The 8,146-nt window shown below is 42.4% G+C and overlaps 1 long non-coding RNA gene across 1 annotated transcript; it reads left to right on the forward strand.

The window, feature by feature from the left end:
• Nucleotides 1–3,171: 3,171 nt before the first annotated feature.
• LOC148083128 (uncharacterized) lies at nucleotides 3,172–7,816 on the forward strand. The gene is made up of 3 exons (XR_015710696.1): nucleotides 3,172–3,225; nucleotides 7,480–7,558; nucleotides 7,633–7,816. It is a non-coding gene; the product is annotated as an uncharacterized LOC148083128 (long non-coding RNA).
• The last annotated feature ends 330 nt before the right edge of the window (nucleotides 7,817–8,146 follow it).

Consider the following 8,146-nt stretch of genomic DNA (forward strand, 5'->3'; position numbering starts at 1 on the left):
TATATTTTACCTAGAGTAATCTTATATTTAATACAAGATACATATTAAATGAATATATTTTAAGATATTCAATCTCTGAGCAATTTTTTTTACGTGCACGTTTATAAAAAAAACACGTTACATATGTTTTTCTTTTGTTTCAGTATATATAAAAATATTTAAAGGTTATCATTGAAAGTGATACATTTTACACTCTACACCAGTAACCACACATCTTATAAACTATTATAGTTTTTGGTAATCAAGGAGATCTTCAGAGGGATTCAAAAAGTGTATCTATGTATCTATCCTTGTATTCACAGACTGCTTTGACACCACAGACTGGGATGTTCTGCTGAATTCTCATGGTAAGATACACTGTCTAACAGATTAATTAAATTTCTTCTAAGACTGTCCGCTTTTACAGTAATAATAAACCATGGGTAACGAAGGAGGTCAAGGATGTCCTTTACAGGAAGACGATGGCTTTCACTTGAAGGGACAGAGGCGAAGACGAGTACAGGAGTCATGATACTTGACTTTTTGGACTGGAGTCAGAGGAACCACTTTCAGCTGAACACCTCAAAGACCAAGGAGCTTGTCCTGGACTTTGGGAGGCCTAGGACAAACCCAAGTCCAGTGTCCATCAGAGGTGACGAAGTGTCCCAACCTGGGAGGCCAACCCACCTCATCAACCCCACCTGCGAGAGCTCGATGGAGGAGTAGAAGAGGCCTCAGAGCAACCCAGTCGGTGCCTGATCATCAAACTGTTATGGTTTGTCTTCAAGCCAGTTTAGTCTTTCCTAATCCACTTGTTTTGCCTGCCTGCCTGTCTGCCCACGTAGTAATTCCGACCTCTCCTCACAGGATAACCGACCTGCTCCGTCCAACCTTCCGCCTGCTCCTCAACCACCAGAACTCCGGTCCCGGGCCACCACCACCTGCGCACCGGCCCTGTCTCTCTCCACCAGCACTGTGGAACTTTCTGCTTCCTCCGAACCTCACCCACCTCAAGCAAGACACTGACGCTTCATTAAAGAGTGCTTTTCGGCCCTCGTCACAGAATGATCAGGCCACACTCGGACTCAGCGGACTAGGAAGCCGTGAAAGGAGCCTTTGCCGCTCAGGGATCACTCCTGGAACACCACAAGCAAACTCTGGATGAGCTGGTAGCAGTGATAAAACAACTTTCTGTTAGTGTTGGTAACCTGCGTGAGCAAGACAAAGCACCTGTAGCTCCCACTGCTCACACGCATGCCGCTCATCCACCTGCTGCCGTCTCCGTCATGCTGCCTCGTCTCGAGGCATGGGTTCCTACTCCGGATCGTTACGATGGAAACCTGGGTCAGTGTCGAGCATTTTTATTACAATGTGAGATCGTGTTTGTACAACAACCCTGTAAGCGACGGAGGGATCCAGGATCGCCTTCATTATAAGCCCCTGTTGCGCCGAGACACTCTCGCCTGGGCAGCAGCTGTTAAAGAGAGAGGTCATCAGACTGCTTTTCTTAACAAGCTTTTGTTGTGGAAATGAAGAAGGTAATTGATCAGCCCGTGAGAGGAAAGGAAGCATCGCAGCGTCTTCTGTCACAGAAGACCGGCGTGATTTGCTGCTACCAGTTTCCTGATGTAATCAGATCTGGTAGTTTCCACCATTTCAATTTATGAAGACATCAGATCCCTGAGGTTAAGTCTCTGCACCTCAAGTTAAGTGGACTTCCAGAGACGTTTAGTCTTTCGACAAAGTCTCTTCAGACTCAGGAGATCTTCATTTGTACAAGGGCACCATTTTTTCTGAATTTTCAAGTTCGATTTAACAGGTGCCACTTGATCCAGTATTTCATCACAATTGTCCTGTCACCAGTATTTTTATTATACTAAGAGCGGATGTCACGTGATGTGACGTCACAAGGCCATATAAGGAGGTAGGAAGCTGCAGTGCAAAGTTTCACAGCCAAGAGCATGATCACGTCTCATGTCAGCAGCTTTACGTCGTACGCCGTTTGTAGCATCGTTGGTATGTAACACTTTTTATTCTTTAGTGATGTTGAACTTATTTGTGTTGGTTAATCGTTTGATGTCTCGTGCAGGGATCGCCTCATTATCATTTGTGAGCGCATGCTGCAGATCAATGTTCATTTATACACAATTAAACTGTGATCATCGTGTGATGATTTGCCTTTAATAGGTAATTGTCTGTTAATTTGAATATACTGTTTCTTAATAATGTACAGTTTATTTTTCAACAATGTATTGCAAATATATTTTGTCTGTTGTTGTTTTCAGTTTTACAAAAAGATTTGCAAGTCAATAAACCTGAGTACAAAGAATCCACCGCTTCAGAGTCTTGATGAGCAAATCGTGTTTAGCTTACTGCCAAAACGCAAGTCAACGTGTGGAGGGCAGGATAACAATGATCAGTGAAACAGTGAATCAAACTGTCCATGTTAAGGTGGTCATTAAAGGAAAGACGGTCAAACATAGCAGAAAAACTGTCTGCAGTATCGGCTGAGATGACACGCCTCTGAGACCTGACGTTCAAAGGCGTAGGTTCAGGGATGAAGTCCAGGTTGAACAAGACAAGAGAATGATCACTCAGATGGACATCATGTACAGATACATTAGAAATGTCCAGGCCAAGAGTAAAAACCAACTCTAAAATGTGGCCTTTTTAGTTCAGAAACATGTTGCTCAAAATTAAAGGCTGAAGTCAAAGTTAAAAGTTATTATACAGAGCAAGATGTGACGTCATCAACATGAAGATTAAAGTCTCCAAGAATAAGAACAGATTCCAAGTCAAGTCAAGTTCTTTTATTGTCAAATACATCTACAATAAAATGCAAGTTGTAAAAAAAGATCAAAGTTGTTGTCGTATCACTGAACAATCTGGGTGTACGTGTGATGAAGTGAACTTTGTACAGGTGTGGCAGCAACAGGTGATCTCCACAAAACTGTTGAAGCGCTCGTGACCACTCCTGGATTCTTTCCTCTACTTGAACATTTTGACAAAAAAGTATAAAACAGAGACGTCTTGACCCTCGTGGTAAATGTTTTGTTTTCATATTGTAACCGTGTGAATCAACAAACAATGTTGCACTGTTGGTCTCTGACAGGACACACCCCCTCACTCACGGGCGTTTTCATCGATCAGTGTTTCCCTGAGTCTGGATTAGAAGGAGCTGAGCTCACCTGGAAGTTTCATCTACAAACATGGACACAAGTCTTCAGAGCAGAGAGCTGCTCACAGGTCAGTGACTTTCTCACCGTCTACAATCTATCATGTCTGCCCAGCAAGAGTGAATGAATGAATCAAGAGTGTGGTCGTGTGGTGAGTGAATGAATCAAGAGTGTGGTCGTGAGGTGAGTGAATGAATCAAGAGTGTGGTTGTGAGGTGAAAGAATCAATCAAGAGTGTGGTCGTGAGGTGAATGAATGAATCAAGAGTGTGGTCGTGAGGTGAGTGAATGAATCAAGAGTGTGGTCGTGAGGTGAATAAATGAATCAAGAGTTTGGTCGTGAGGTGAAAGAATCAATCAAGAGTGTGGTCCTGAGGTGAATAAATGAATCAAGAGTGTGGTTGTGAGGTGAAAGAATCAATCAAGAGTGTGGTCGTGAGGTGAGTGAATGAATCAAGAGTGTGGTCGTGAGGTGAATAAATGAATCAAGAGTGTGGTCGTGAGGTGAATAAATTAATCAAGAGTGTGGTTGTGAGGTGAAAGAATCAATCAAGAGTGTGGTCGTGAGGTGAATGAATGAATCAAGAGTGTGGTCGTGAGGTGAGTGAATGAATCAAGAGTGTGGTCGTGAGGTGAGTGAATGAATCAAGAGTGTGGTCGTGAGGTGAGTGAATGAATCAAGAGTGTGGTCGTGAGGTGAGTGAATGAATCAAGAGTGTGGTCGTGAGGTGAGTGAATGAATCAAGAGTGTGGTCGTGAGGTGAATAAATGAATCAAGAGTGTGGTCGTGAGGTGAATAAATTAATCAAGAGTGTGGTTGTGAGGTGAAAGAATCAATCAAGAGTGTGGTCGTGAGGTGAATGAATGAATCAAGAGTGTGGTCGTGAGGTGAGTGAATGAATCAAGAGTGTGGTCGTGAGGTGAGTGAATGAATCAAGAGTGTGGTCGTGAGGTGAATAAATGAATCAAGAGTGTGGTCGTGAGGTGAATAAATGAATCAAGAGTGTGGTCGTGAGGTGAATAAATGAATCAAGAGTGTGGTCGTGAGGTGAGTGAATGAATCAAGAGTGTGGTCGTGAGGTTAATGAATGAATCAAGAGTGTGGTTGTGAGGTGAATAAATGAATCAAGAGTGTGGTCGTGAGGTGAGTGAATGAATCAAGAGTGTGGTCGTGAGGTGAGTGAATGAATCAAGAGTGTGGTCGTGAGGTGAATAAATGAATCAAGAGTGTGGTTGTGAGGTGAAAGAATCAATCAAGAGTGTGGTCGTGAGGTGAATAAATTAATCAAGAGTGTGGTTGTGAGGTGAAAGAATCAATCAAGAGTGTGGTTGTGAGGTGAAAGAATCAATCAAGAGTGTGGTCGTGAGGTGAATGAATGAATCAAGAGTGTGGTCGTGAGGTGAGTGAATGAATCAAGAGTGTGGTCGTGAGGTGAGTGAATGAATCAAGAGTGTGGTCATGAGGTGAATGAATGAATCAAGAGTGTGGTCGTGAGGTGAGTGAATGAATCAAGAGTGTGGTCGTGAGGTGAGTGAATGAATCAAGAGTGTGGTCGTGAGGTGAGTGAATGAATCAAGAGTGTGGTCGTGAGGTGAGTGAATGAATCAAGAGTGTGGTCGTGAGGTGAGTGAATGAATCAAGAGTGTGGTCGTGAGGTGAATAAATGAATCAAGAGTGTGGTCGTGAGGTGAATAAATTAATCAAGAGTGTGGTTGTGAGGTGAAAGAATCAATCAAGAGTGTGGTCGTGAGGTGAATGAATGAATCAAGAGTGTGGTCGTGAGGTGAGTGAATGAATCAAGAGTGTGGTCGTGAGGTGAGTGAATGAATCAAGAGTGTGGTCGTGAGGTGAATAAATGAATCAAGAGTGTGGTCGTGAGGTGAATAAATGAATCAAGAGTGTGGTCGTGAGGTGAGTGAATGAATCAAGAGTGTGGTCGTGAGGTGAGTGAATGAATCAAGAGTGTGGTCGTGAGGTTAATGAATGAATCAAGAGTGTGGTTGTGAGGTGAATAAATGAATCAAGAGTGTGGTCGTGAGGTGAGTGAATGAATCAAGAGTGTGGTCGTGAGGTGAGTGAATGAATCAAGAGTGTGGTCGTGAGGTGAATAAATGAATCAAGAGTGTGGTTGTGAGGTGAAAGAATCAATCAAGAGTGTGGTCGTGAGGTGAATAAATTAATCAAGAGTGTGGTTGTGAGCTGAAAGAATCAATCAAGAGTGTGGTCGTGAGGTGAATAAATGAATCAAGAGTGTGGTCGTGAGGTGAATAAATTAATCAAGAGTGTGGTTGTGAGGTGAAAGAATCAATCAAGAGTGTGGTCGTGAGGTGAATAAATGAATCAAGAGTGTGGTCATGTGGTGAATAAATCAATCAAGAGTGTGGTCGTGAGGTGAAAGAATCAATCAAGAGTGTGGTCGTGAGGTGAATGAATGAAGAGTGTGGTCTTGAGGTGAATAAATGAATGAAGAGTGTGGTCTCGAGGTGAATAAATGAATCAAGAGGGTGGTCGTGAGGTGAATGAATGAATCAAGAGTGTGGCCGTGAGATGAATGAATGAATGAATCAAGGGTGTGGTCGTGAGGTGAATAAATGAATCAAGAGTGTGGTCGTGAGGTGAATAAATGAATCAAGAGTGTGGTCGTGAGGTGAATAAATGAATCAAGAGTGTGGTCGTGAGGTGAATGAATGAATCAAGAGTTTGGTCGTGAGGTGAATGAATGAATCAAGAGTGTGGTCATGTGGTGAATAAATCAATCAAGAGTGTGCTCGTGAGGTGAAAGAATCAATCAAGAGTGTGGTCGTGAGGTGAATGAATGAAGAGTGTGGTCTTGAGGTGAATAAATGAATGAAGAGTGTGGTCTTGAGGTGAATAAATGAATCAAGAGTGTGGTCGTGAGGTGAATGAATGAATCAAGAGTGTGGCCGTGAGATGAATGAATGAATGAATCAAGGGTGTGGTCGTGAGGTGAATAAATGAATCAAGAGTGTGGTCGTGAGGTGAATAAATGAATCAAGAGTGTGGTCGTGAGGTGAATAAAAGAATCAAGAGTGTGGTTGTGAGGTGAATAAATGAATCAAGAGTGTGGTCGTGAGGTGAGTGAATGAATCAAGAGTGTGGTCGTGAGGTGAGTGAATGAATCAAGAGTGTGGTCGTGAGGTGAATAAATGAATCAAGAGTGTGGTCGTGAGGTGAATAAATGAATCAAGAGTGTGGTCGTGAGGTGAATAAATTAATCAAGAGTTTGGTCGTGAGGTGAATAAATGAATCAAGAGTGTGGTCGTGAGGTGAATAAATGAATCAAGAGTGTGGTCGTGAGGTGAATAAATTAATCAAGAGTGTGGTCGTGAGGTGAATAAATGAATCAAGAGTGTGGTTGTGAGGTGAAAGAAACAATCAAGAGTGTGGTCGTGAGGTGAATAAATGAATCAAGAGTGTGGTCATGTGGTGAATAAATCAATCAAGAGTGTGGTCGTGAGGTGAAAGAATCAATAAAGAGTGTGGTCGTGAGGTGAATGAATGAAGAGTGTGGTCTTGAGGTGAATAAATGAATGAAGAGTGTGGTATTGAGGTGAATAAATGAATGAAGAGTGTGGTCGTGAGGTGAATGAATGAATCAAGAGTGTGGCCGTGAGATGAATGAATGAATGAATCAAGGGTGTGGTCGTGAGGTGAATAAATGAATCAAGAGTGTGGTCGTGAGGTGAATAAATGAATCAAGAGTGTGGTCGTGAGGTGAATAAATGAATCAAGAGTGTGGTCGTGAGGTGAATGAATGAATCAAGAGTATGGTCGTGAGGTGAATGAATGAATCAAGAGTGTGGTCGTGAGGTGAATGAATGAATCAAGAGTGTGGCCGTGAGATGAATGAATGAATGAATCAAGGGTGTGGTCGTGAGGTGAATAAATGAATCAAGAGTGTGGTCGTGAGGTGAATAAATGAATCAAGAGTGTGGTCGTGAGGTGAATAAATGAATCAAGAGTGTGGTCGTGAGGTGAATAAATGAATCAAGAGTGTGGTCGTGAGGTGAGTAAATGAATCAAGAGTGTGGTCGTGAGGTGAATGAATGAATCAAGAGTGTGGTCGTGAGGTGAATAAATGAATCAAGAGTGTGGTCGTGAGGTGAATGAATGAATCAAGAGTATGGTCGTGAGGTGAATATATATATATCAGAGACAAAACCAGAGTCAAAGTTCATGTTGAGAGCGACAACAACTTGTTATCTATCAGTCAGTATCAGAAAGTGAAGACATGCATTAATTTATTCTTTAACTCAAGTGACACAAACATTCAGATCCATGATGCTGTTGTGTTTGTGTGCAGGTGTGGACACAGAGGAGGAAGATCCTCCCTCTAAAAAACGTCGGAGTGAAGACCATGACAGTCAGACCAGAGCTCAGAGGTGAGAAGATCACTTCTCCTGTCAGACCTTCAAATACTGGAATCATTTTCTCACTTCAACTTGTGTGTGTTCAGATCAAAGCTAGGTACCTCTGCTGGACCTGGACCTGGACCTGGACTTGGACCTGGACCTGGACCTGGACTTGGACCTGGACCTGGACCTGGACCTGGACCTGCTCCCGGCTGTGTGTCTCTGAAGAGTGACAGGTCTATGGGAAGAATAATTAACTTCAAAGGTGAACAGAAGCATCAGAGGTGAGAGACAACAGGAGCAACATGAGAACATCTAGTAGTTATTTAAATATGCAGAGAAAACTATACAGTATATCTATACACATGAGAGGAAGAAGAAAATAATAATAATAATAATAATAAATCTTATATGAAACCATCTTTCAGGAGACTCAAGGTCGCTGCAAAATAAAATCACGAATAGGATAAAATCACACAATTTAACCAAACAATTTCATTTCTTCTTTTAGGAATTACTTTTACTATTGTCCTGGATGAACTCCCATTTATGTTACGACCTGTCTGTCTGTCTGTCTGTCTGTCTGTCTGTCTGTCTGTCTGTCTGTCTGTCTGTCTG

The sequence above is a fragment of the Callionymus lyra genome, chromosome 3 (assembly GCF_982586985.1).
Source record: "Callionymus lyra chromosome 3, fCalLyr1.hap1.1, whole genome shotgun sequence".
In the NCBI taxonomy this organism is placed as follows: domain Eukaryota; kingdom Metazoa; phylum Chordata; class Actinopteri; order Syngnathiformes; family Callionymidae; genus Callionymus; species Callionymus lyra.